This window comes from Lissotriton helveticus, chromosome 1_1 (assembly GCF_964261635.1).
Source record: "Lissotriton helveticus chromosome 1_1, aLisHel1.1, whole genome shotgun sequence".
NCBI classification, from domain to species: domain Eukaryota; kingdom Metazoa; phylum Chordata; class Amphibia; order Caudata; family Salamandridae; genus Lissotriton; species Lissotriton helveticus.
Window position 1 is genome coordinate 25321592 of NC_136057.1, and position 26736 is coordinate 25348327.

The 26736-nt window shown below is 49.3% G+C and overlaps 1 protein-coding gene across 6 annotated transcripts in view; it reads left to right on the top strand.

The window, feature by feature from the left end:
- The window catches only part of SLC43A3 (solute carrier family 43 member 3), a 419431-nt gene that overhangs the window by 226870 nt on the left and 165825 nt on the right, over positions 1–26736 (top strand). The window contains exons 1-2 of one of the 6 annotated variants that reach the window (XM_078674245.1): positions 8624–8709; positions 8764–8871. The exons of 4 other annotated variants lie outside the window; for them this stretch is intronic. The gene's annotated coding sequence lies outside the window, so the exon portion shown is untranslated. Of the gene's footprint in view, positions 1–8623; positions 8710–8763; positions 8872–16850; positions 16955–26736 lie in introns of those variants that run through there. One more of the 6 variants, XM_078674253.1, reaches the window with a different exon arrangement.

Below are 26736 nucleotides of genomic sequence, written 5' to 3' on the forward strand. Positions count from 1 at the left end.
TTAACTTTACTACCTCATGTATTTTTGATTGCTCACAATTTTTACTACCTCGTATTTTGTTTGCTCACAATTGTCACTATTACCTTATGTAAGTAACGTATGTTTTTGTAATCTGTTCTTTTGTAATGTTTCTCATTATGTTTAATTTCTGTTCCTAATGTGAAGCGCTCTGACGCCTTCGGGTAAAGTCTGCGCTATATAAAAATGCATAAATAAATAAAAAATAAATGAAATAAAAGTGACGCATCTACCTAGTTGCGTCACTTTGTAAATATGGTGCAACAAGGCACATTTTTTACGCTGCTAGTGCGTCACAAAAAGTGATGCACCGGCGGCGTAAAAGTGACGCACGGCTTCATAAATGAGGCCCCTGGTATATGAGAGGGGAGGGAAGGTTGAGCAAGAGGTATGTTTACCATGATAGTCTAAAGTGGGACAGAAGAGGCTGAATGAAAGGCGGTGGGATGTCATTTACTGCAACACAACAACATGTGAACACCTGTCGATGACATGTGCAAATTCAGCACTTCGGAACGCACGAATGAAGCACATTGTTTTGGTAATTTTGAAGTGTGATAGAGAAAAATGATTTTAATACCATCAAAACCAATCAAGACACATTACTGGGTGATGCTCAAAAGAGAAATATTCACAGAAGGCAAATTTCCACCCATCATTTGTGTTCAATACAGTTTTATCAGTAAAACTCTAAATCCGTGCAAATTTAGAGGCCATTTAAATGGAAAATGTGCCATCAGGAAATCTCAGCAACTACCATATGATACTTGGGGCCCGATGTAGGTAATCCCAGATTACCGATTCTTAAATACCGAATCATACAATTCGGTTTTTAAGAACAGGCAAATGGGATGTAGGTAATTTTACTGAAAAATTACTGAATCTGTAAGTTTCGGTAATTACCGAATCGGTAAATACCGATTCGGTAATTGCCATTCATTCCTATGGGCCTGCAGGCCCATAGGAATGAATGCCAATTACCGAATCGGTATTTACCGATTCGGTAAAAGGAGGAAACATTGAAGGGTGCCAGGATGTCACTTTGACACCCTGTTGCACCCCTCAATTGTGTATGGGTGCACATGTGGCACACATACATGCCCTAAGGGCATGTATGTCTGCATCATGGCACTGTTGGAAAAGCAAATGCTTTTTCCAAGGTTTTCATTATTTACCACCAACTTGTAGTTGGTGGTAAATAACGAATCCTAAAAGGGGAAAAGCACTCATTTGAGTGATCCCTACATGGCAAAACTGGTAATTTACCGATTCGGTATTTTAAGGAATCGGTAATTTACCGATTCCTTAAAATACCGATTCGGTAAATTACCGAATCAGTAAAATGCCCACCTACTTCTCATTTTCCAAATACCGGTCGGTAACGGCCGAAATTACCACATTTCGGCCGTTACCGACCAGTATTTGCCTACCTACATCTGGCCCTTAGTTACATAAAAAGAACTACCCGCCTCATGGCCCTTAAAGGTAGGTCGGTCGGTCGCGAAAGTTAGCCCTTCTAAAAATTGGGTTCTAGTTTTAAAGGTTTGGGAGGCGCCGGTCTGTGCTCCTTTGTTCTCCTCCAGCACTGCCCTTTCTCTCTTTACAACCCCCCAGTCTCTACTGTGTATTCCTTCCTCTCTCTCTAACCAGCCTCAGCCCCTATCTATTCTCTCCAGCCTCTTCTCTCTTCTGTTTCCCTCTCTCCCTCTGACGTGCTCCTCTTCGCTTCACATTTCACTCTCTTCTCAGTCTCTTCTCTTGTCTCACCTCCATTTGTCTGTTCACCCTTTTCTTTTACTGTCATGTGCTACAATTAACATAAATACTTACACAATCGGCCACAATCGGCACCCAGATGCGCTCTATTTAGAAACGAAATGAAACAAGTCCTAAAGCACGATGTGTAAAGCACACCTCGTGCTTTTGGACTTGATTCGCGTCTTTTATGAATAGAGGGCCCGATTCACAGAACTAACTTAACACAAAATCCTAAACTTACTACCATTTGGTATTCACAGAAGGCACTTCTCATTTTGGTATTCACAGAAGTTAGGAGTCCTAACTTTACTACTACTAAACTGAGAAAATCCTAATTTTAAGACTTTCGGTATTCACAGAAGGCATTTAGGAGTCCTAAAGTTAGGACACCTAACTTCGGTGAATACCGAAATGAGTAAGTGTCTTCTGTGAACACCAAAATAAGTAGGTGCCTTTTGTGAATACCAAAATGGTAGTAAGTTTAGGATTTTGTCTTAAGTTAGTTCTGTGAATCGGGCCCAGAGAGAGGCTGCGGACTGATTGAGGGCATTTGTGAAAGTATTCCTGTTAACTGCAGCGCATAACGGGCGCTGTCATTAACAGGAATACTTTCACAATCAATTTTGGAAAATGGTTGTAGAGTTGCTGTACATGCTAAGGACACATTTTTATCTTTCCCGCACTTTCTCTGTACTGGCGCACATAAAAGGCGACCTGAATTTGCTGATTACATCAGCTAGTACTGGGATATGTTTTTGTAAGTAAACACAAGCCGTAAGGCAGTCATTTACAGAAATCGCTTTTGTCGTCTCCGTGAAGGCTAAGAATCGGTCTGCCATTAGACAGGTTATCAAATTACACTGGCACAAAAATTACTACGAGAAGTTTCCCTTTGTGTGATATATTCTATTTATACTGCATCGTTTTCTCTTGAAATGTATTTCATCTCTTGGTAACAGAGTACTTAAGGAACATGTTTTATATTTATTTGTAAAACATGGTATATCGCATTAACCATTTCTTGAGGCAAAGCTCATCGTACTCAAATATAGCGGTATTTGTCATACTCCAAGAAATTCTAGTAATTATTTTGAAAGAAGATGCAGCAGTTATTAGCAAAAATATTAACAAAAGTAGACCAGGGTGAAACTTTATTTAGACCAGCCAAAATTTCTGAAGTTTTTTCATCCAACATTGTGCAAAATGTACTAAAGTTTTCAAAATGTTTAGGTAAATTATGTATTCAGGGAGAATTAACTTGCGCTGCTCTCGCTGGTCTCTCACATAATTTTTTTATGCTAGATTACCCCTCGAGTGCAAAAGTAATGAGTGATACCTAGGAGTATATTCATGAAGGGGTTTTGGGTCGCGTTTGCACCACACAGCATGGTGCATGGTTTCTACCTCGCATTTAGAAAAGAAATGCAGAAAGTTTTTATATAGTGCAAACTCAACCCAAAAGTATTGAAGCACTTTACATGATTTATTAATATATATTTTTTTGTATGCTTGGGGAGATTAATTGATTTGCCCAGAATCAAAGGATGTTAGCCTGACCTGAGACTAAAAACCCATCTCCAAAATCGACAGCTCGAGCATTAAGCCACAACCCCAACCACAAGAGCGGAAGCATTTTCACTATTATATACAACTTGATGCAAAAAACAACCCATGACAAAGCCAATAGTCTTGACTTCTTGTAGATGTAATGTTACTTGTATTATATATCTGGATGCAATGACAGAAGCAGCAACATATCAGTAGGGTGGCACACTATGCGATGCACATATTTTTAGCTAAATTGCTTTTAAGCCACACCCTTAATTGCATCAGTTATGCCCCTTTGTAGATCCCCGAGTATTTTCATCCCACTCAAAGCCCTGGTCTACACGTGCGGTCAGGTTCTTGGCGCACATAGCCTTGGCTGCACCGCACAGAGACCTTACACTGCCGCACACATGGGGAAATAATTAGAGGGAACATTGATCAGGACCTATAACCGGGTCCGTTTTTAGGGTACACCAATGCTTACGTAGGATGTTCCTTAATTCATTGGCGTTCTCTGAGAACTTGGTTATCATTCTAAATGTCCCTGTTTCTCTATTCCCCCTCGGTGTTTCCTTTAGTAATTCTTCTCTAGGGATAGAATTGACCTTTTTCATGGCTTGTTCCAGTACCTGTCTGCCGTAGACCTGTGTACTAAATCTGGCTATGTTCTTTTGGGCCAATACCTGGAAGTTATCATCTCTTGTGTTATTCCTTTTGATTCTCAGGAGGTCGCCATAGGGAATACTGGTGATGAGCTTGTGTGGGTGGCTACTGGTGGCATGGAGTATTGAGTTTCCAGCAGTGGGTTTTCTATATAGCCTGGTGCACAGCTTCCCTTCAGACACAAATACCTTCAAATCCAAGAAATTCGCTGATGTGGAACTCACTTCACCAGTGAATTTCAGGATAACCTTATTTGTATTTAAAATATCTATGTATGCCTTTGCTGTCTCTGGGGACCCCTTCCAAATTACAAAGAGGTCATCTATGTATCTGTGCCATGCTATCACCTTGGCTGTCCAGCTGTCATTGGCATCTGACCAGGCCACCTACTTCTCACAGCAGCCCTCGAATAAATTCACATAGCTGGGGGCGAAGCAGGTGCCCATAACTGTGCCCGAACTTTGCCTGTAATGTTGCTCTTGAAAGAGAAAGATATTGTTGTTGAGGCAAAACTCTATTAACTCTAACAGCATTGCGTTGTGTTCCAAAAACTTTAAAGGACAGTTTTCCAGGAATAATTCTACTGCTTTGAGGCCTGTTTCCCATGTAACCCCCTTCATGTGTTGCTAAAGGTTTTTTGTTTCCCTAATATATGAGGGCAAACTAATCACAAATTTAGATAGAAAGTCATCTATATAGATGGAAATGTTAAGTTAGACTTCCCTACGAAGAGACTATAGGACATCTCGGAGGTTGCTTCTCGTCCTTATGAATCTTTGGTAGATGATAAAAGGTGGGAGTGATCGGATTCAAACACTGTAGGAACAGATATTCATCCGTCTCCAGCATATTCCTCTCGTACCATTTGCATATCAATTGATGATATTCTGAGATGCTCTGGTTGTATTCTTTTTTTGTTCACTTTCTGATAACAGTTTGCATCCAATAAGTGTTGCAATGCTTCCATACTGTATTGTTCGCATGTTTGTAACACAATGCTCCCACCCTTGTCCGATGGTTTGTATACAATCGTTTTATCCTTACTTAAGTTGTCCAACGCTTGTTGTTGATATTTAGTGAAGTTCATCTTGGTTCTCTGTGTTGTTTTTTTTCCCTTAGATGTAAAAGACCTTTGTTTACAGCTTCTGGGAATACGTCTATAGCATCTCCAGGCATTTGGGGTAGGAATTGAGAAACAGGCTTAAAAGGACTATTGCTGCTCCTTTATTCAATTCCTGCTTGTTTTATCCGTCGAATCACATCCAAAGAAGTCTCGGATGTTCTCATGTCATCAATCCGTACGTTTTCTAGGGTTTCCAGGTCTTTCCTCGTCAAGATGTCAGTTACCAGGGGTTTGCTTCCTGTTTTCTTAGATCTATTCATTGATGGTTTTTCTTTAAAGTATTTATGAAGTTTCAATTTACTTGTAAATATAAACAGGTCAATCCTTGTTTATGTGTATTCCAGTTTTTTCTGGGGGCAAATAGTAAGACCAAGTTTCAACACCGACTCCTCAGTGTCTGATCGCATCCTGGAGGTCATGTTCACGATTGTCAAATCGCTCTTGGCTATCTCCATATGTTTGTCTTCTTGCTCCTTGTGACTGGGGGAGACATGTTGCTTCTTGCACCACCAGCCCCCTCTACTTGTTTGTCTGCATTTCTTTGGTCCGGCGGTTTCCCCATGCCTCCTCTGAGCCATGATTGGCGTATGAGGCTGAACTCCTCGTGAAAGGGGTCTTGTTTGCCGGTTGCGTCCCTAAAATGCAACTCTCCTCCCCTGACTGTTCGTTGTCATTTACGTCTGATTCCGATGTCTCTCTGTGCTCTATGTTGGTAAGCCCTTTCTTAGTTTGTAATTCTGTCCTTGATGCGTCAAATTTTTTGGCAAAGGTCAACACCCTGCCTAGTGCATAGTCCTTCGCGTCTCTTTCAAATTTGTCTTGTTTCCTCTGTTTCATTTTTTGTTTGTAGCTTCTTAGATGTTTTTGCATGTGTTCTTTTAATTCCTCCTGTTTAGCCTTATCTCCATCTTTGGCTATGTCCATATCATGAAAATTACCTGAACATAGAGAAAGGACTCGTAAACACATACCATGGTATATATCATCGCCATCTTGGCGTGGTGCCAACTTTTTCCAGTCCTGATAGAAACATTATTATCGCACCAATGTGCCTTATAAAACCGCAGGGTAAAAACATTCATGTATATACAGCATAAACATCTGATATCGTATACATCTACATCCAGTATTGATTGTGTAATGTTGCAGTTAATTATATACATATTCCGCATTTTACACAAAGAAATGGAAGTGCTAATACGTCCACACCAAATGCTAAGTGCCACACCCATCCGGGTCTGCATGGGATATGGTATGTGTTTACGAGTCCTTTGTTTATGTTCACATCATTTTCAGGATTAGTATTGTCAGTTCCTGTCGCGCCTGATGACATTGAGAAAGGTGACTGCCGAAACGCGTCTGTTCCTGCAGAGTTCACAATAAAATATATGAACTCACGCCTGCGAGTGCCTTCTCTTGATTCTTGGAGACGGGGTAACAGAGCGGGCATTTAGAAATGCGGGTACACCCCCACGACGTAATGGCACCCGCCCGCAAGCACACAGGCAAAGGTGGTGGGAGCAGTTATATATATATATATATATATATATATATATATATTAGTTATGTTGCGATTGTACTTTGGTTTATTACTGTCCAGTTGAAGGCATCAGCCGAAACGCGTCGACCGTCCTTTTGTTTTGCACTTGGTGTAGAGAAAAAATGAAAATAAAAATACCTTGAGGAAACTGCCGTGGATTCTCTCTGTGCTGTGGAAGTCTTGGTGGAACCTGCTGAGTTGTTGTGAAGATATATATATATATATATAGGGAAACATCCTTTACAACGCAACTGTTACAACGCACTACCATTACGACGCAACCATTACAACGCAAGTCATTACAACGACTTGCACTGGGGGGCGCTCTAGGATAGGGAACAGTTTTAATTTACTATTCAACACCTTCCCTACCATCCACGGGGACTGGAGTTGGAATAGTAAATTAAACTATTCACTATCCAGCGTCCCCAACGCAAGTCGTTGTAACGACTTGTGTTGTAAAACTTGCGTTGTAAAGGCATGCGTTGTAATAGCATGCGTTGTAACGACATACATCCATATATATATATATTAGGTATGTTGCGATTGTACTTGGGTTTGTTACTGTAAATTTCATCCTTACACTTTTATGTTATGAACTCCAAAGAATCTTTGGTAGTTTGTTGATGTTTGTGTATATTTATTTTATGGTTGTTTGTAATAATGATTTCTGTGGAATATTTTTTTGTACTAATTTAAGTGCAGCTCAATAGAATTCCAAAACATAAATCTATCAATTGAAATAAAGTTGAAATTGAAATGTGCTGAGCTGCTTTACAAAGACACACACATAGACAGTTGCTTAGTTTTTGCAAATACCAAAGCAGATTTTGCATCTTTGTAAATCCGGGGCCTAAATATATATAAATTCATGTTCCAAAAAAATGAACGAGTTTAAAACCTCGTGTGAAAACAGTAGGGCAAGGAAACCCCACACAGACAAAACACACAGACTCAGGACCCGAGACGCAAAGCCAAGAATGTGTTTATCTGGGGGAGGGGGTCACTCACCCCTCACAGCCCCTGAAGCTACGCCCCTGACCCCCTCTTCCTGAGCCCAGGCTGGGCCGAGAGTTGGGGTGACTTGTGTTTCCGGTTCAGCCTGCACCAGGGCTGCTGTGTTTTCCACCCTCAAGGCAGACAGGATGAAACAGCTGGATTACACGCTCATCAGACTGATGTTCCAGTCCAGCTGCGGGTGTGATGACCCGCAGAGCCGGGGTGTGGGTCGGTTCTCCTTGTAACCTCCACGGGCTGGTAGCTCAGTGTGTTATCGCACCTGCTGCTGAGATCTCATGTCAGATCTAAAAATACAAATAAATTGATGCCTCAAAACTTCTCTCAAAGTTCTCCTTCGAAGACACCTCCACATTTAATTCTCGCCCTCTCTATTATCTGAAGGAAGACCTTTTATTATAGTAAATGTCTATTCCCCATGACTATGGAAGTGCCTTCCAGTGTGTTCTTGTGGTTTGAGAGTCTGCCATTTATTGCAGTATTACATTCCTACTTGTACTTTGCACTCCTTTATAACATGCACACGTCACTTTCCCTCTTGTAATGTTTCGTTTTCTACCTTTTCTTGTATTTTGTTTGCTCGATACATGCACAATTGTCACTTTTGCTTCATGTAATGTAAGGTTTGCTTTTGTAAGTCGTTCACTTGTAATGTTCTATTGTATCAGTTCTGTTCCTATTGTGAAGCGCTCTGACGCCTTCGGGTAAATTCGCGCTACATAAAAACACATAAAATAAAATAAATAAATACAAATGTTGCGGTGCCTCGGACCTCAGCCTCCTCCCCTCGTCAGGGGGTGCTGAGTGCCACCGGGCTCGGGGCTGCTGCCAGACCCCAGGGAGGCGGGGTCCGGGGTCTGGGGTGCTGAGTGAGTGAGGCAGGAAGGAGGCGGGATCTGGGGGTGTTGTTGTGGTTAAGAGGGGGCGGGAGGGGGGGTCGAAGGCTGCTAGAGGCTGATAAGGCTAAGGCGGCTGCTGCAGACACGTGGTTGATCCTCAGCAGCAGGAGACGAGTGGCCGGCGTGGGGGCAGCTGCCCAGGAGCAGAGGGGAGTCTGCGGGTGCCCAGGAGCAGAGGGGAGTCTGCGGGTGCCCAGGAGCAGAGGGGAGTCCGCGGGTGCGCCGGCACGGAGAGGGGGTCGGTGCTCGTTGCTGCCTCTGAAGGAGGGGGGCGCCGTGGTACCCCCGGAGCCCACGGTGCAGAGGTGAGGAGGGGCTCAGACCCCACGTGGGGCGGATGTTCTTGTTACCGCTGTTTTTGGATAGGTCTGTGTGTGTGGGGGGGCATTCTGGAAAAGAAGGGGCGAGGGGGGAGGGAGAAGGAAGAGAAAGGCTGCGGGGGAGTAAAGACGAAGAGTACATTTTATAAATAACATTACAAATTTTAAAAACTAAGTAAACATCCCTGGGGTGGAGGGGGGGGGGGAGAGAAGTGAATGTCTATACAATCGGGCGCTAATGATCATACCCAATCCCCACTGACGACACGGGAAGTGGCGTCACGAATGGTGACATCATGCCCAGATAATAATCTTTGCTTGAAAGGGCAAGGGAATATGATAGACGCCGTAAATTACCATAACCACAAAGAAATAGCAAACGATCATTTTTTGTTTTTAACTTGTATAAATGACGTGTTTTTCCACGTATCGAAGCTCTAAGCTTGGTAATGGCTGAAAGTGACAACATATGACACACTGACACGTGTGACGTGTGACCCGCGCGCCTACCCTGCCTTTAGTGAATAATACACACAGTGCTGGTCTGTGTGGGGTCGGTAAACATGCTGTCAAGGTTTGTGTGTGTCCTGCCTGTGTTCCTTGTCTACAGAGCACAGCGTGCCTCGGGTTAATCGTGTCACGCTCTCTGCTCCACAGGGAGAGATTCAAATCCAGGGCACCCCCACAAATAAAGGGGAGCTGCCAGAGGGCTGGGGGCACACACAAACCTACCTCAGGTTACACAGCCATTGTTTACAGTGCAAGCAGCGGCTGTGCGGGGTACAAGGTCACACCTCTCTGGTTTGGGCTAAAGAGAACGGAGTCCCCGTTCTAAAAACACTGGCGGGACACCGTACCGTCCCCCGAGTCACAAAACGAACACGGAGTCTGTGGTCCAAGTGGAAGGGTTGGGGGGAGCTGTAGAGGAGACTGACTCTGTCAGGCTGAATATTCCTGCCCCCCCCCCATTTATTTTAAAAGTTTTATATAGCGCTAGCTTGACCCGTAGGTATCAGAGCGCTTTACATGCAGTAAACACAATGGGGCTGCCGGGATTCCAGTCACTGTGTTGTGAACGTCAGTGGGCATTAAAGCAGGCGCATCGCAGCGCTACTATTGGTCAAAAGCTGATCGGATTAGGGTTTAAAGATCCTTCTCACAGCGGCCTTAAAGGCAGGTGACCAGACGTCCCGGGATTTCCCAGCAATTTCGGCCCATGTCCCGGTTTTTAGAGGGGGGTGGACTGAAAACAGTGAGTGAGAGGCGCTTTTTTGGGTGTTTAAAGCTGTGCTAGGTCGCAGCTGTTACAAGGAAGCAGTTTAATTAATAGTCATGACGTTGCTTGTAAAAAATACATTTTATTTATGTTCTTAATGCATCTTCTGTGATCCTATGTTGATGACAGCTGTCACTCTGCGCCAATCCGTGGATGGAAACTTGTAGTCCTTCTTCTATTTTCCCAAAATGTCCCAGTTTTTGCTTCTCAAGATCCGGTCACTTAAAGGGCCCTGCAGGGTGTTCTGTTTTTATTCAGGAAAAAAATTGTTCTCACAGTTCATAAAGAAAAATGTTGCACCATCACCAGATGGAAGAAATGTACAAAAACTCCCATGCAGCAACCAAAGAATCTAGTTAATGAAAAAAAGGCGGGGAAACGAGTTAAAAAAGAAGGGGTTAGAGTTCTTTCACAGTCTCATCATTTTAGAACAGACGCATTTTCAGTATTAAATACAACAAAGCCATATTTGCTGTTTTTTTATTTTATTTTATGCAACTAACAACCATTGACAAAGCCAATAGTCCTGCCTTGTTGTAGGTGTGATGTATTATATATCTGGATGCAATAACAGAAGTAGCAGAAAACCAGTCGGGAGGCACACTGTGCTAAGCACAGGTTTTTAGCTTATGTGTTGTAAGCCACGCCCTTAACTACATAGGACCGAAGCCCTGGAAACAGCGCCTAGAGTCACCTCTGGCCCCGGCACCGGGCGTCATGCAGGACTCATGACTTCCACGTGTTCAGATTTCCTATGTGAAATGAAATGAAAATACATTTTATAAAGCGCTCGAATGCCTTAGGGCGTCTTGGCGCTGGTGGTACAGTACAATGCATTATAAACCCTCCCCACCCCCACCCCACCCCTTGCTTTGGAACAACAGCGGGGTAGAGTTCTTGATGGGCCTCTTCTGTCTGTGAAGTAAAATGTAAAAAGGTGGGTGAGTGAGTAAGTGAAGGGATGGGTGGATGGATCAGTGAAAGGATGAATGGATGGATAACGAGAGAAAGGATGGATGGATGGATGGATGGATGAGTGAGTGGAAAGATGGATGGATGTGAGAAAAGGTAAACAGATGGATGTATGGGTGGAAGGGTAAGATGGGTGGGTAAAGGGTGGACGGATAAGTGAAAGGATGAATGGATGGATAATGAGAGAGGATGGATGGATGAGTGAGTGGAGGGATGGATGAGAGAACGGGTAAGTAAATAGATTTATGGGTGGAATGGTGGATGGATGGGTAAAAGGGTGGATGAATGAGGGAAAGGGTGGATGGATGAATGAATGGATGGATGAGTGAAATGATGGGTGGATTGATGAATTGGTAATTGAAAGGGTGAATTGATGGACAGATGAGCGGAAGGGTGGATGTAAGGATGGATGAGTGAGTGAAAGGGAGGGTAGATGGACAAAAGGATGGATAGACAAGTGAAGGAGTGAAAGGGTGGATGGATGAGAGAACGGATGGGTGGATAAGTGATAGGGTCAATGGATGGATTCATGAGTGGATGAGTAGATGGATGAGTTGGTGGGTGGAATGTTGGATGGCTGAGTAAAAGGGGGATGGAGAGAGAAAGGGAGGATGGATGGATGACTGAAAGGATGGATGGGTGGAAGGATGAGTGACTGGGTGGATGGATGAGTAAGTGAAAGGATGGCTGAGTGTATGGATGAATAGGGTGAAAGGATGGATGTATAATGGATGGATGAGTGAAAAGGTGGGTGGAAGAATATATGGTGGATAGGTTTGCAAATGGTTGAATAGGTTTGGATATAGACGGGCGCACAGATGGGAGAACAGAATGAATGGTGAAAGACTGAATGATGGATGAAAGAATGATTACACCTTGTAGCCCCCATTATCTTAAGTAACATAACCTTTATATTGACTTTCACGTTTATACGAGTCATTGATTCTATATAATGTGTGAGTGTGATGTAACACACTGCGACACCCTGCCCTAGATACTTGGGATAAGTAGCACTATAAAATAAATTAAATACTCATGAGATAGGGTCTATGTGAAGATGAGGGGCACCATTGGAGGGTGGTAGCGAGGCCGGACTGGCCGGACCGGGCATCAGGCGTTTCCCTTGGAGGGTGGAAAGGTAGGGGGGTGGTTTTGTTACTGGGGTCTGGCACTGCAAAGATCCTTCTATATCCAGCAGTTTTCAGGCAACAATAAAAGCGGCCTCACTTGTATTCAGGTGAGGTTCACCAGTGTCTGCGGACTAATGTCCCTGCAGGAGCGAGATGGGAGTTTTGAATCCTCTGAGGTAGCACAGAGGGTTAACATGCCTGCTGCAAAGAATGTGTACCATGCATATCAAAGATTAGTATTTTATGTGCAGATCTCAGTGGGTTACTGCTTATGTCACTGAGATTCTTTTGTTTCGGCACAGTTCATAAGTTACACACGCAATCTAGCACAGTGAGCTATGAACTGACATCAAAGGGCTGCCTGGAACAGGTTTCAAAGTTATGTTTCATTCCCAGTCTTTCATTATCCTGATGTTGCTAAAAAAGCTTTCTGAGGGTAGGAATCGGATGTATGACGGTACGACGCGTACCGTCACAACACGTTCCTTTACAACGCGTCCCTTACAACGCAAGTCGTTACAACGACTTGCGTTGGGGGCGCGGATTTAGAATAGTATAATTTACTATTCTAACACCAGTCCCCATGGACACTAGGGAAGCTGTTGGAATAGTAAATATACTATGTTTAATCCTGTAGCGCCCTCCAGCGCAAGTCGTGGTTACGACTTGCGTTGTAACGGACGCGTTCTAAAAGCCACGCGGAGTAAAATCTGCGTCGAAAAGGATGTTTCCCGTAGGAATCATCTCTTATCATTAAAGTTAACCCTAACCACAGCGCTATGTTCTGAATCCCGTGTTTGAGCTTCTTCAGACAAAGCACTCTTAATAATACCTACCAGTACGTGTGACGTGAATCCAACACCTTGTGGTCCCCTTTGTCTTATGTAACATTTTCTGTACTCTGATTTACACACGTATGATTCATTGTCTCTGTGTTTGCGCCTGATGTAAAGTGCTCCGACGCCCTACACTGGAATGAGAGGCGCTATAAAACAAATCAAATGCCTGCGAGAGAGGCGCTATGGAGAGATGAGAGGCGCTATGGAGAGATGAGAGGCGCTATGGAGAGATGAGAGGCGCTGTTGGAGGGTGATAGTGAGAGAATCATTGAAGAGCCCCAACAAAGATTGTCGTGTCCTGGTGCACAGTAAATGCATCATTTACTGTGCTTTAGAAGCTAATACAATTGAATATAGAATGACAAATGTGTTGCCGAATGCCCCATGGTTTCCCACATTTTTTGGGGGGTTCGAAAACAAAGGCTGTAAGCTGTCAGTTTGTTTCTAACGCACAGTAACTTTTAAATATCTGTAAATGAACTGTGCAGATGTTTCAAAACATATCAGCAGTTCGGAAACCACAAATGGACCACTTGTTTGTAATTCAGAAGTGCCTGGAAACAGAGTTTTAACAGGACCAAAACAATCAAGGCGCTTTACTTGGTGACATTCAAATGATGCGTATTTGCTGAAACCACGTTTCCACACATTAGTATTTGTGCGCTGTATAGATTTATCAGTAAAACTGCATGCCTCGTCCATTTCAATAGAAAATGTTGTGCGTGTAAAAGACAGCGCCCCCTCTGCCCTACAATAATGCCTCAACGGCGTGTACAGTTCCTTGTCTGTAGCACACTTCTGTGTATCAACGAGAATCTGTAGTTTACAGCTCGCAGGAATGAAAGGGCCCAAGCAGTTTACTATTTCCAATATACAGCTAAAATAAGGTGGGCTATAATATGGCAAGCCACGAAACCGGTCCCAGGATGCTTGTTTCTGGTCTAGGAAAAACCTGGCCTGGCAGTTCGGGCTGGACTGTTCCCATGGGGAACAGGGTCAAGACTGATTTGCATATGGTTGGGTCTAAATTGGAATGGCATGGTGTGCAAAACAAATTATGGATTTGACACAGATCTGTGACTGGGGGTGAATGTTTGATTAATTGTGTCCATCACCTGTTCTTTTTGCACTTGTTGCCCTAAGTGATGGGTATGCCCAGACGTGGGTCCTGTGCTGATTAAGCCACCAGATGTCAGCTAGGGTGACAAAACTGGTCCCAGGATGCTTGTTTCCGGTCCAGGGAAGACATGGCTTGGCAGTTCAGGCTGGACTGTTCCCATGAGGCACAGGGTCAAGACTGATTTGCATATGGTTGGGGCTAAACTGGAATGGTGTGGTGTGCAAAAAAATATGGAATTACCCAGGTCTGTGACTGGGGGTGAATGTTTGATTCATTCAGCATTCCGTCCATCATCTGTTCTTTTTGCATAGGGCTAGCCAGGGCATTATATAATAATGTCAACTCTTATCTTACAGAACCGTTCTGACCCACAATTCCATAACACTCAGCAGAGCGCAGCTAATTCTAGCTCATGCAGTCTGGGTAATAACTCCCTTTTCCTGCTTAATGCTCTTATCCGCGTACGAGACCTCTCCGCTATGGGTCGTATCCATCACTCAGCACCGTACCTGCCCCTAAACCAGTCATCACCAGCTGAACAGACATGGAGTACCTGAAGCGACCTGACACATACAGCATCTCTTGTAGGACTGCCCCCTGGTCCAGCCCTGCAGGTCCCAATTAGCTGGGAAACAACATTTACAACGCAACTTTAACAATGCACTACCATTACAACAAAACTTTTGCAACGCAACATCCATTACATCGCATGCCATTACAACGCAACCATTACAAGGCACGACACTACAACGCATATCACTACAATGCATGTCATTACAACGCAGTCATTACAACGCATACCATTACAACGCATACCATTACCATCCAACACTTACCCTACTGTTGCACCCCCTGGAGTTAGAACAGTATTTTTTACCCCTACACTATTCAATACTTACCATACATGCAATGTAATGTTATGCGTTGTAATGGTATGCGTTGTAAAGGTAGTATGCGTTGTAATGGAATGCGTTGTAAAGGTAGTATGCGTTGTAATGGAATGCGTTGTAAAGGTAGTTTTTAAAAATTCGTTGTAATGGAATGCGTTGTAATGGATGGTGCATTGTAAAAAATGCGTTGTAAAGGTATGCGTTGTAAAAGTATGCGTTGTAACGTCACACAACCCAATTAGCTGCATCCTATGCGCGCCGCTGTACAGCTCACAGTGGGACTCTGATATGAGATGCTAGTAAGAAAGTCCATTCGTGCAGATCTCCCGGCCACTCCTCTCACCAAACATGTCTGATCAGGACCAAGAGTTGTAAACAAAATATCAGACTGGACAACCCAGTGCAGTAACCATATAAATAGATTGTGAGCATATGAAATACCACAAAAAGACCTGCACAGTTGCTCAAAGCTGCGCGCATACTGACAAAACCGTGAAGTGCACGATTGTCTCAACCGAATATGAACTTATTTTGACGTGTAATTAAGTGGTTGTCTATTTACTTACTTATATACTATCGTGCAACCTCCTCTGATATGTCTGTAAAACTTACCTTTTGTCCCCGAAGTTTTGTCCTGATTTTTGACCCTTTGTCCTGAATGTTTACACTCGGAGGGCCAATTCACAGAACTAACTTAAGACAAAATCCTAAACTTACTACTTTTGGTATTCACAGAAGGAACTTACTCATTTCGGTATTCACAGAAGTTAGGATTTTGTCTTAAAACAGACTTAAGTTAGGATTCTGTCTTAAGTCTGTCTTAAGTCTGTCTTAAGACAAAATCCTAATTTCTGTGAATACCAAAAGTAGTAAGTTTAGGATTTTGTCTTAAGTTAGTTCTGTGAATCGGCCCCACAGTTCTGAATTTGCACCCGTGCCAGTTGGTCACCCTACCACCGAGGCAGACTCTGTCGAGCAGGTTAATGGGTTTTAAATATGTCTTTAATTAGGGACGGGGGTCACAGGACAGACAGACATGTGAGAGAAGTGCATTGAGGTTGGTGAGGGGGGGCGCACAGGACCACTGCCCCCCCACCCCCAAAACATCGTGAGAAAAATGCCCCGAGGCAGGCACTGGCGAGCAGGGTAATGGGTTTTAAATGTGTCTTTAATAAGTGAGGGGGTCACAGGACAGACAGACATCTGAGAGAAGTGCATTGAGGTTAGTAAGTGAGGGGGGGGTCCTCAGACCCCCATATCCTGAGAGCAGTGCTCTGAAGCAGGTTGATGAGGCTTAAAAGTCACTTTAATAAGGGGGGGCAGCGGGAGTCACATGACCCCGCCCAGCCCACCCGGGGGGGGGGGGGGCACTGAGGGGGGGGAAACGAGAAGCAGACGGATGGGGTCTAAAGCTCACTTTACTGAGGGATGGAGGCGGCCACGCCCCCACCGGAAATTCTGGAGCCCCTGGAATGCAGGGTGCGTGCCAGGGACGCACCACCAGGGCTGGGGGCGGGGGGGGGGGGGGCTGGTGAGACCTGAGGGTGGGGGGGGCATGGCCCAGTGGGGAGGCGAGCTGGTGGGGCCCCGAGGGGGGGGGCATGGGCTGGGTGGAGGAGGGATAGTCGGACAGGGAAGAGAGCAGGGGCGGGGTCTGAATGTGTGTGTGTGGGGGGGTGGGAGGGATCTTGGTCAGGCGGGGGTGAGAGGGGAGTTATTTAGTTTTCAGCGCCTTGTCGCCTGCTGGCTGGGTTGGCGCTGTAGAAAAAGCGCCCATATGCAGACAGGACTCGAGAGGCGGCGCAGCCGTGAGAAGAGGGAATTTGGTGCAGAGGAGAGAGGTGAGGGGGTCCGATGGGGAGAGGTGGCCGGTGGGGAGAGGTGGTCCGGTGGTGGAGGTGGTCCGGTGGGGAGAGGTGGTCCGGTGGTGGAGGTGGTCCGGTGGTGGAGGTGGTCCGGTGAGGAGAGGTGGTCCGGTGGTGGAGGTGGTCCGGTGGGGAGAGGTGGTCCGGTGGTGGAGGTGGTCCGGTGGTGGAGGTGGTCCGGTGGTGGAGGTGGTCAGGTGGTGGAGGTGGTCAGGTGGTGGAGGTGGTCCGGTGGTAGAGGTGGTCCGGTGGTGGAGGTGGTCCGGTGGTGGAGGTGGTCCGGTGGTGGAGGTGGTCAGGTGGTGGAGGTGGTCAGGTGGTGGAGGTGGTCAGGTGGTGGAGGTGGTCAGGTGGTGGAGGTGGTCAGGTGGTGGAGGTGGTCAGGTGGTGGAGGTGGTCCGGTGGTGGAGGTGGTCAGGTGGTGGAGGTGGTCCGGTGGTGGAGGTGGTCCGGTGGGGAGAGGTGGTCCGGTGGTGGAGGTGGTCCGGTGGTGGAGGTGGTCCGGTGGTGGATGTGGTACGGTGGTGGAGGTGGTCCGGTGGTGGAGGTGGTCCGGTGGTGGAGGTGGTCCGGTGGTGGAGGTGGTACGGTGGTGGAGGTGGTACGGTGGTGGAGGTGGTCCGGTGGGGAGAGGTGGTCCGGTGGTCGAGGTGGTCCGGTGGTGGAGGTGGTCCGGTGGTGGAGGTGGTCCGGTGGGGAGAGGTGGTCCGGTGGTGGAGGTGGTCCGGTGGGGGGAGGTGGTCCGGTGGTGGAGGTGGTCCGGTGGGGGGAGTTGGTCCGGTGGGGAGAGGTGGTCCGGTGGGGAGAGGTGGTCCGGTGGTGGAGGTGGTCTGGTGGGGAGAGGTGGTCCGGTGGTGGAGGTGGTCCGGTGGGGAGAGGTGGTCCAGTGGTGGAGGTGGTCCGGTGGGGAGAGGTGGTCCGGTGGTGGAGGTGGTCCGGTGGGGAGAGGTGGTCCGGTGGTGGAGGTGGTCCGGTGGTGGAGGTGGTCCGGTGGTGGAGGTGGTCCGGTGAGGTGAGGCGGTCCGGTGGGGGAGGCGGTCCGGTGGTGGAGAGGTGGTCCGGTGGTGGAGGTGGTCCGGTGGGGAGAGGTGGTCCGGTGGTGGAGGTGGTCCGGTGGGGAGAGGTGGTCCGGTGGTGGAGGTGGTCCGGTGGGGAGAGGTGGTCCGGTGGTGGAGGTGGTCCGGTGGGGAGAGGTGGTCCGGTGGTGGAGGTGGTCCGGTGGTGGAGGTGGTCCGGTGGTGGAGGTGGTCCGGTGAGGTGAGGCGGTCCGGTGGGGGAGGCGGTCCGGTGGTGGAGGTGGTCCGGTGGGGGGAGGTGGTCCGGTGGTGGAGGTGGTCCGGTGGGGAGAGGTGGTCCGGTGGTGGAGGTGGTCCGGTGGTGGAGGTGGTCCGGTGGTGGAGGTGGTCCGGTGGTGGATGTGGTCCGGTGGGGAGAGGTGGTACGGTGGTGGAGGTGGTCCGGTGGTGGAGGTGGTCCGGTGGTGGAGGTGGTCCGGTGGGGAGAGGTGGTCCGGTGGGGAGAGGTGGTCCGGTGGTGGAGGTGGTCCGGTGGTGGAGGTGGTCCGGTGGGGAGAGGTGGTCCGGTGGGGAGAGGTGGTCCGGTGGGGAGAGGTGGTCCGGTGGGGAGAGGTGGTCCGGTGGTGGAGGTGGTCCGGTGGTGGAGGTGGTCCGGTGGGGAGAGGTGGTCCGGTGGTGGAGGTGGTCCGGTGGGGAGAGGTGGTCCGGTGGTGGAGGTGGTCCGGTGGGGAGAGGTGGTCCGGTGGTGGAGGTGGTCCGGTGGTGGAGGTGGTCCGGTGGTGGAGGTGGTCCGGTGAGGTGAGGCGGTCCGGTGGGGGAGGCGGTCCGGTGGTGGAGGTGGTCCGGTGGGGGGAGGTGGTCCGGTGGTGGAGGTGGTCCGGTGGGGAGAGGTGGTCCGGTGGTGGAGGTGGTCCGGTGGTGGAGGTGGTCCGGTGGTGGATGTGGTCCGGTGGGGAGAGGTGGTACGGTGGTGGAGGTGGTCCGGTGGTGGAGGTGGTCCGGTGGTGGAGGTGGTCCGGTGGGGAGAGGTGGTCCGGTGGGGAGAGGTGGTCCGGTGGTGGAGGTGGTCCGGTGGTGGAGTTGGTCCGGTGGTGGAGGTGGTCCGGTGGTGGAGGTGGTCCGGTGGTGGATGTGGTACGGTGGTGGAGGTGGTCCGGTGGTGGAGGTGGTCCGGTGGGGGGAGGTGGTCTGGTGGTGGAGGTGGTCTGGTGGTGGAGGTGGTCCGGTGCGGAGAGGTGGTCCGGTGGTGGAGGTGGTCCGGTGGTGGAGGTGGTCCGGTGGTGGAGGTGGTCCGGTGGGGAGAGGTGGTCCGGTGGTCGAGGTGGTCCGGTGGTGGAGGTGGTCCGGTGGTGGAGGTGGTCCGGTGGGGAGAGGTGGTCCGGTGGTGGAGGTGGTCCGGTGGTGGAGTTGGTCCGGTGGTAGAGGTGGTCCGGTGGTGGAGTTGGTCCGGTGGTGGAGGTGATCCGGTGGTGGAGGTGATCCGGTGGTGGAGGTGGTCCGGTGGTGGATGTGGTCCGGTGGTGGAGGTGGTCCGGTGGGGGGAGGTGGTCTGGTGGTGGAGGTGGTCCGGTGCGGAGAGGTGGTCCGGTGGTGGAGGTGGTCCGGTGGTGGAGGTGGTCCGGTGGGGAGAGGTGGTCCGGTGGGGAGAGGTGGTCCGGTGGGGAGAGGTGGTCCGGTGGTCGAGGTGGTCCGGTGGTGAGAGGTGGTCCGGTGGTGAGAGGTGGTCCGGTGGTGGAGGTGGTCTGGTGGTGGTCCGGTGGTGAGAGGTGGTCCGGTGGTGAGAGGTGGTCCGGTGGTGAGAGGTGGTCCGGTGGTGGAGGTGGTCCGGTGGTGGAGGTGGTACGGTGGTGGAGGTGGTACGGTGGGGAGAGGTGGTCCGGTGGTGGAGGTGGTCCGGTGGTGGAGGTGGTCCGGTGGTGGAGGTGGTCCGGTGGTGGAGGTGGTCCGGTGGGGGAGGCGGTCCGGTGGGGAGAGGTGGTCCGGTGGTGGAGGTGGAGAGGTGGTCCGGTGGGGAGAGGTGGTCCGGTGGGGAGAGGTGGTCCGGTGGTGGAGGTGGTCCGGTGGTGGAGGTGGTCCGGTGGTGGAGGTGGTCCGGTGGTGGATGTGGTACGGTGGTGGAGGTGGTCCGGTGGTGGAGGTGGTCCGGTGGTGGAGGTGGTCCGGTGGGGAGAGGTGGTCCGGTGGGGAGAGGTGGTCCGGTGGGGGGAGGTGGTCCGGTGGGGGGAGGTGGTCCGGTGGTGGAGGTGGTCCGGTGGTGGAGGTGGTCCGGTGGGGAGAGGTGGTCCGGTGGTGGAGGTGGTCCGGTGGTGGAGGTGGTCCAGTAGGGAGCGTCCACTGCAGGGGCCTGTGTCCGACCTCCTGGTCACAGGTTCAAATCCCGGCGGTCCACTCAGCCTCTCATCCTTCTGAGGTCAATAAAATGAGTACTATTAAGTTGGGTAACAATAAACGGCTGTTATTCAGCGCCAAGATGCCCTTGTGTGAACGTGCCCTATACACACACGTTGTGTTATAATGTGTGTATTTTCATTCCTCTGTACACCACACATGATTCCAAGGTGTCCATGCTTGCTCGGTGTTGTGAGAGGTTGTTGTCTTCGAATCACGCCAGGAGCTTTCGCAACATCGAGGCGTTTCCCGCCCGTCGTCACTCACCTCTGACGTCTGTTGTTGTGTAGCTGTGTGCAGGGTCACATCTAGGACGTGACTTACAAAAGGACACAGTAATATTCCACCCAGGGGCTGGTGCTGATGCTGGCATCAGGTGACGTTGAATAAATCTATATTGTGATTTGCCAATGCTTTGCTACATTTGCTCACCCTATGCTGATTGTGCGATCTCCTGGGACTTCGGTTGTGAAAATGACTATAAAGTGATGCATTTTGGGGAGTGACCTATAGATCGCCCTCTTAGCCTCCAACTTTAGAGGGAAAAACCCCTTGTCTTATGCTTGGGGCTGTTTTTGTTTTGTCTTCATGTCGGTAACTTCTCACACTGGTTCTTATAAAGTAAAGTAAAGTCCACATTTGTAAAGCGCACAATCACCCGTAAGGGTCTCTAGGCGCTGGGGGCCGACGGGAAGATTAAGCGAGCTATTGCCCAGAGTCACATGGTGCTGGGCTAACCTGCCGCCGGAGCCGGGGATCGAACCGTGGTCCCCAGATTCCAGTGTCAGTCGCCCTGGCCGCGGCGCCACACCTCTCCCTTATGCATTTTTATTAGAATTCTTTTTGCCTCCTGTATGGCACCTTGACTTATTTTAATGAACCTTTATGATTTTCCTTTCAAACTTACTCCTTGGGATTTAGTTTCCTTCCAATGCTGTTTATTGATCTTGTATTTGAGTGCCTTTAAGGGATACATTGCCTCGTGCATACTTGAGGTTTGACCCCGTCCCCGACCCTTCCTGGGTGCTTGATATGTCGAGATAAGGACCGAGGGCCCGATCCACAGAACTAACGTAAGACAAAATCCTAAACTTACTACTTTTGGTATTCACAGAAGGCATTTAGTTGTAGTAAAGTTAGGATTTTGTCTTCAGTTTGACTTAAGACAAACTTAAGACAAACTTAGGACAGACTTAGGACAGACTTAGGACAGGCTTAGGACAGGCTTAGGACAGGCTTAGGACAGGCTTAGGACAGACTTAGGACAGACTTAGGACAGTCTTAAGACAGTCTTAGGACAGTCTTAGGACAGACTTAGGACAGACTTAGGACAGACTTAGGACAGACTTAGGACAGACTTAGGACAGTCTTGAGACAGTCTTGAGACAGTCTTGAGACAGTCTTGAGACAGTCTTGAGACAGACTTAGGACAGTCTTAAGACAGACAGACTTAGGACAGACTTAGGACAGACTTAAGACCGACTTAAGACCGACTTAAGACAGACTTAAGACAGACTTAAGACAGACTTAGGACAGACTTAGGACAGACTTAGGACAAAATCCTAACTTTACTACTACTAAATGCCTTCTGTGAATACCAAAAGTAGTAAGTTCAGGATTTTGTCTTAAGTTAGTTCTGTGAATCGGGCCCTGACATACTAGTTATTAACCTTCCCTCTGTCTGAGCTGAGTTCGGTTAAAGTCTCGTCTGAATAGTGGGTCTTTTGAAGGGCTGTTGGTCGGGTTGGGGCTGACGGCTTTCAAGGGTCTCCTGGGGTCTTCCTCAGTGACTCTTCATGGACCAGATTGTCAGACATAAGTTTAGGTTCTTGGTATAGCTCATCGAGGCCCTGGTTTTGCGCTCTGTAGAGGTTGTCAGAGAAATAACGGTGACGGTGCACACCATGCCACCAGAGCAGCGGTTCAGTCATCGCGAGAGCTGTCTGCTTCCTGGAGATGCGTGTGTGAGGAGCCCGGATGGACGGTGGAGGGCTGAGGACACTAAGGGAAGGCTCTGGTTGGCCAGTAGGGCGGTCCTCGATTCTGCAGGGTGCAGCAACTTTGACCTCCATTGCGTCAAGGACGGTGACCAATGCCTGGCGCTGGGTCCTGGCGTTGATACCATGGAGTCTGCTTGCCTCGTTCCAGAGTTTGTGACTTCTGCCATTGAAGGCTCTGGGCGAAAGGCCGTTGATGGGCACCATACGTCACTGGGCAAGTGGACCATTCCCGAGATCCGCTCTGGACTTTGTATCTGAAGCCGGCGAGGAGCGAGGGAGACCCTGAGGTCTGGTCCCCAAGACTTGTGACTTCTGCCATTGAAGGCCCTGGATGAAAGACCGTTGATGGGCACCAGACGTCACTGGGCAAGTGGACCATTCCCGAGATCCGCTCTGGACTTTGTATCTGAAGCCGGCGAGGAGCGAGGGAGCCCCTGATGTCTGGTCCCCAAGACTTGTGACTTCTGCCATTGAAGGCCCCGGATGAAAGACCAATGATGGGCACCACACGTCACTGGGCAAGTGGACCATTCCAGAGATCAGCTCTGGACTTTGTATCTGAAGCCGGCGAGGAGCGAGGGAGCCCCTGAGGTCTGGTCCCCAAGACTTGTGACTTCTGCCATTGAAGGCCCTGGATGAAAGGCCGTTGATGGGCACCACACGTCACTGGGCAAGTGGACCATTCCAGAGATCCGCTCTAGACTTTGTATCTGAAGCCGGCGAGGAGCCCCTGAGGTCTGGTCCCCAAGACTTGTGACTTCTGCCATTGAAGGCTCTGCATGAATTACCGTTGATGGGCACCACACGTCACTGGGCAAGTGGACTGTGAGAAGTTGGCCTGGTAGGGGATGTTTCCAATTCTGGAACCACCTACTACCTGACCAAACAATCCCCTTATGGTGTCTGGTTGTAAGTCAACCTTATTAGACAAGCTATCCTAGTGGTAGCATGGACTAAGCAGCCTAAAGGCTTAACTTAAGAGGTCGTGTTAAGCGAGCTGTTTTACCACATACAATCCTGTAATACCAAATGAAAGGACACCACACAAGTATATATTATAAAAATATATGTGTTTATTACTAAAAACAATCCCCAGTATTCTTTATGAATAAAGGGGCACAAGCGTTAAATCAAAAGCACTGTTTAAACATACAAAGTTGCACAATTATGGATGAGGGCAGGGGGCCACTCAAACCATATACTAAACAAGTGGTATAAGAGAGGCCACTCGAACAGTGGTTAGGCCTAGGGCCTAGGGAATCGCTGGGAGCAGTCAGGACAAGCAATGCTGAAGTCGGGAATGGCCCTCGGGATTCGGGAGATGTGCGGAAAGCGCACGCATGCACCAATGTTAACCAATGGTGCGTAAAAGTCAAATAGTTAAAGTTTAAGGACACTTCCGCTGAACCTAGAGGAACAAAACTTAACACACAGACCCTAGAGGTGTGCACCAGTGTGGGAACACCGGCGGAGCAAAGTTACCTCACCCACAGGAAGTGGGTGCACAGGGTCGAAGTGGCGTCGGGTTTTGACACGCAGGCTCTTGGTGCTTGAAGCTGAAAGGGCTGCAGGCAGGGTGAAGACGAAGTGTCCGGTGGAGTCCAAGGGTGGACTCAAGTTGTAGAGTACCTGAAAGCAGAGGGGACAGAGTCTGGGTCACTCAGCAGTGACCAGGGTGGAACCAGGACGGAACCAGGCAATGTCGGGCGCAATCAGGTGGTCGTCGAGGCGCTTCTCTTCGCTGTCACGTGGGCTCTGGGGCATCTGCGACGTCCAGGAGCAGGTCACGATCTGTCCCACGCAGGCTCTCACCGTCGGTGCAGTCGGCTTCCGGTTTGGAGCAAACAAGCCTTGGTAAGAGCAATCCACGCGGGATTGGAAGATGGCGTCTTACTCGGACCAGGAAGGTCAGAGTCGGGGCTCCCTTTCAGGGGAGCTGGTGTGGATCTGGAGCAACCAGAATCACGAGTCTTCTTTTGTAGTTCGTCGGCACAGGGACCACAAGCCAGCTGGCAAGTGACCGGGCCAACGCGTTGAGCCAAATCGTGCCAAAGGGCCCCACGCAGCACTCGTCGAGTGTGGAGGGCTGAACTTCGGCTCAGGAGTAGCTCAGGGTGGGGGCTTCTCAAACCCCGGTGTACAGCTTCGAGGGTCACTCGTGGGCTGCACGGTCAGCGTCTCGTGGTCACTTCAAGATGGCGTGCCCCACGCTTCCGGTCGCCTCCACGGGTCTCAGCTTTGCAGGGACTGTGGATCGGGCTGTTAGAAGCTGGGCAGGCTTGATCTCGTCGATCTCAGTCGCTCGAGTTCCGGCGGGAACTGCAACCAAGTAGACGTCGAGGGCTGGATGGTGCCTGCTGCTGCAGGGTGGTCACTCCTTGACCACAAGGGAGATTCTTCGGGCTTCCACGTTGAGATGGAGGGCGAAGGGTCCAGAATATCGTTTCAAATGTTTCTTCCAGGAAATCTGATGTGCATTGGCACTGCTCCCACTCTTATTCGAATCTGGGGGGCGTGATTACCTGCTAGGTCCCCTCCTATGGGTGGGACCCAGGAAGTGGGTGGATACACCCCCTTCCTTTGATCCAGGCCGCCCTGGCACGAGGGCTGGAGTGCCCCAGAACCGGTTTGGCCGGATTATGCAAGGGGCAGCCTTGTGCGCCCCAGGCAGTGTCTGGTTTCTTTCAAACCTCCCTGCTACAATACACTATCTCCTGTCTGGAGGGCGGTGACACCCTCCTGTGACAGGAAACCCTTTGTCCAGGACCCCCTTGACTGGGTTTCGGTCAGCTCCAGGGGTCCAGACATTTGTCTGTGGCAGAGGCATCCATTTTGTGGATCTTAAGGCCTTTGGAGAAATCAACCGCATTAAAGTGAAGTAACATGTCTTACCCCTCTAGAGGGGTGGAATGCCATCCCCGTCGCCAGAACTGGCGAGGGGATGGTATTCCAAAGCGTATGACACCTTACACGACATGTTTTGATAAAGCCAAACCAGAGTTGCTAAATAACCGCGAGGATTATAAGGCACTTAATAGTATATGGTATGGCATTATCCTGAAACAGCTTAGGGATTTGTTCCCGACGGCTGCAGACAGGCTCAGCTCATGCTAGAGCTCCATCTCACATAAAAACCATGCACCCAGCCTCCAGGATTGGTGAGGCCTGTCTATAGGAGTGGCTCACAGGTTTACATGTGTCCAGATATAGGTTTAGACATAGGTATACTATATCTAAGCAAGGGGTGTGTACACCACCTTACCCCAGCTGAGTGATCAGCCAGTTGTGTCAATTTAAGAACCAGCCAGGGGTGGCAAAAGATATGCTGCAGCCCCTGGTAGGCCTTAGTGGCTCCTGTGCCCTGTGCACCTATAGTGCATTCTACAGGGGCTGACAAGGAGTCCATTTCCAATTGGTATGTACCTAGGGTACATGGAATCCATTTTACAGAGAGAGCAGATGGCCTGGGGCCCTGATTAGCAGGGAACCAGGTCAACTAAGTCAAAAAACCAGCTAAACACAGGCAAAAAATCTGGGGTAACCATAGTCAGGTAGCCACCTTCCTACATAACCCCCCCCCAAACGAAAGGAGATAAGGCTATCCTTGGCCAGGTAAGCCTATATTGCCTGAGTGGCCATATAAGGAAGTACCTGCACTAGCATGGGTACCCCCTGTCTCATGGTCCACTAAGCAGTCCCTCACCCTTTGGGTATTAGAGGGTCTCCACCATAGGGAATCACTACCTTGGGTGTGTTTATGCAAAGTTAAAGGCTGGTTTGGATATGGAGTATTGAAGTGAGGCTCTACTAATTTAGGGCTTAGCTTCCTCCAATTATCTTCCACCATGTGTGCCTTTCTTTCTTTAACTGAGTTGCACTGGGCTCTCAGGGTCAACCTCTGGCTACCTAAAGCTGGAGGCTGGGTCCCTCTGTTTGGCTTGCTGGAGGGACAGTTCAGGTTTGGGCCCCTTGGGTCCCAGGTTTGGCTGTGCCCAACAGAATCCATCTGTGGGAGGTCCCTAACTGTTTTTAAGGGGGCTCCCTTAGGAGTTTTTAAAGTTTTCACCTTACTAGGGCTACTAGTTTTGGTGCACCTAATCTTTTGATGGGGGTGCTTTATTTGACAGGGGGCCCTCTGGGTCTCACTGTCCTTCTTGTCCTCTGCAGCCCTGGGCTGGCTAAGGCAAGGTAGAGAGGGGCAGGTTACCTGCTCCAGACTGGGTCCCACCTGAGAAGGGTCCACTGACATCAGAGGTTCTGTCAGGCTAGGCCCAACCACCTCTGGGGCAGTTCCTTCATCGGGGGTAAGATCAGTTCCCTGAGGAGGCTGATCCTGTCCTAAAGTCTGGTGAGG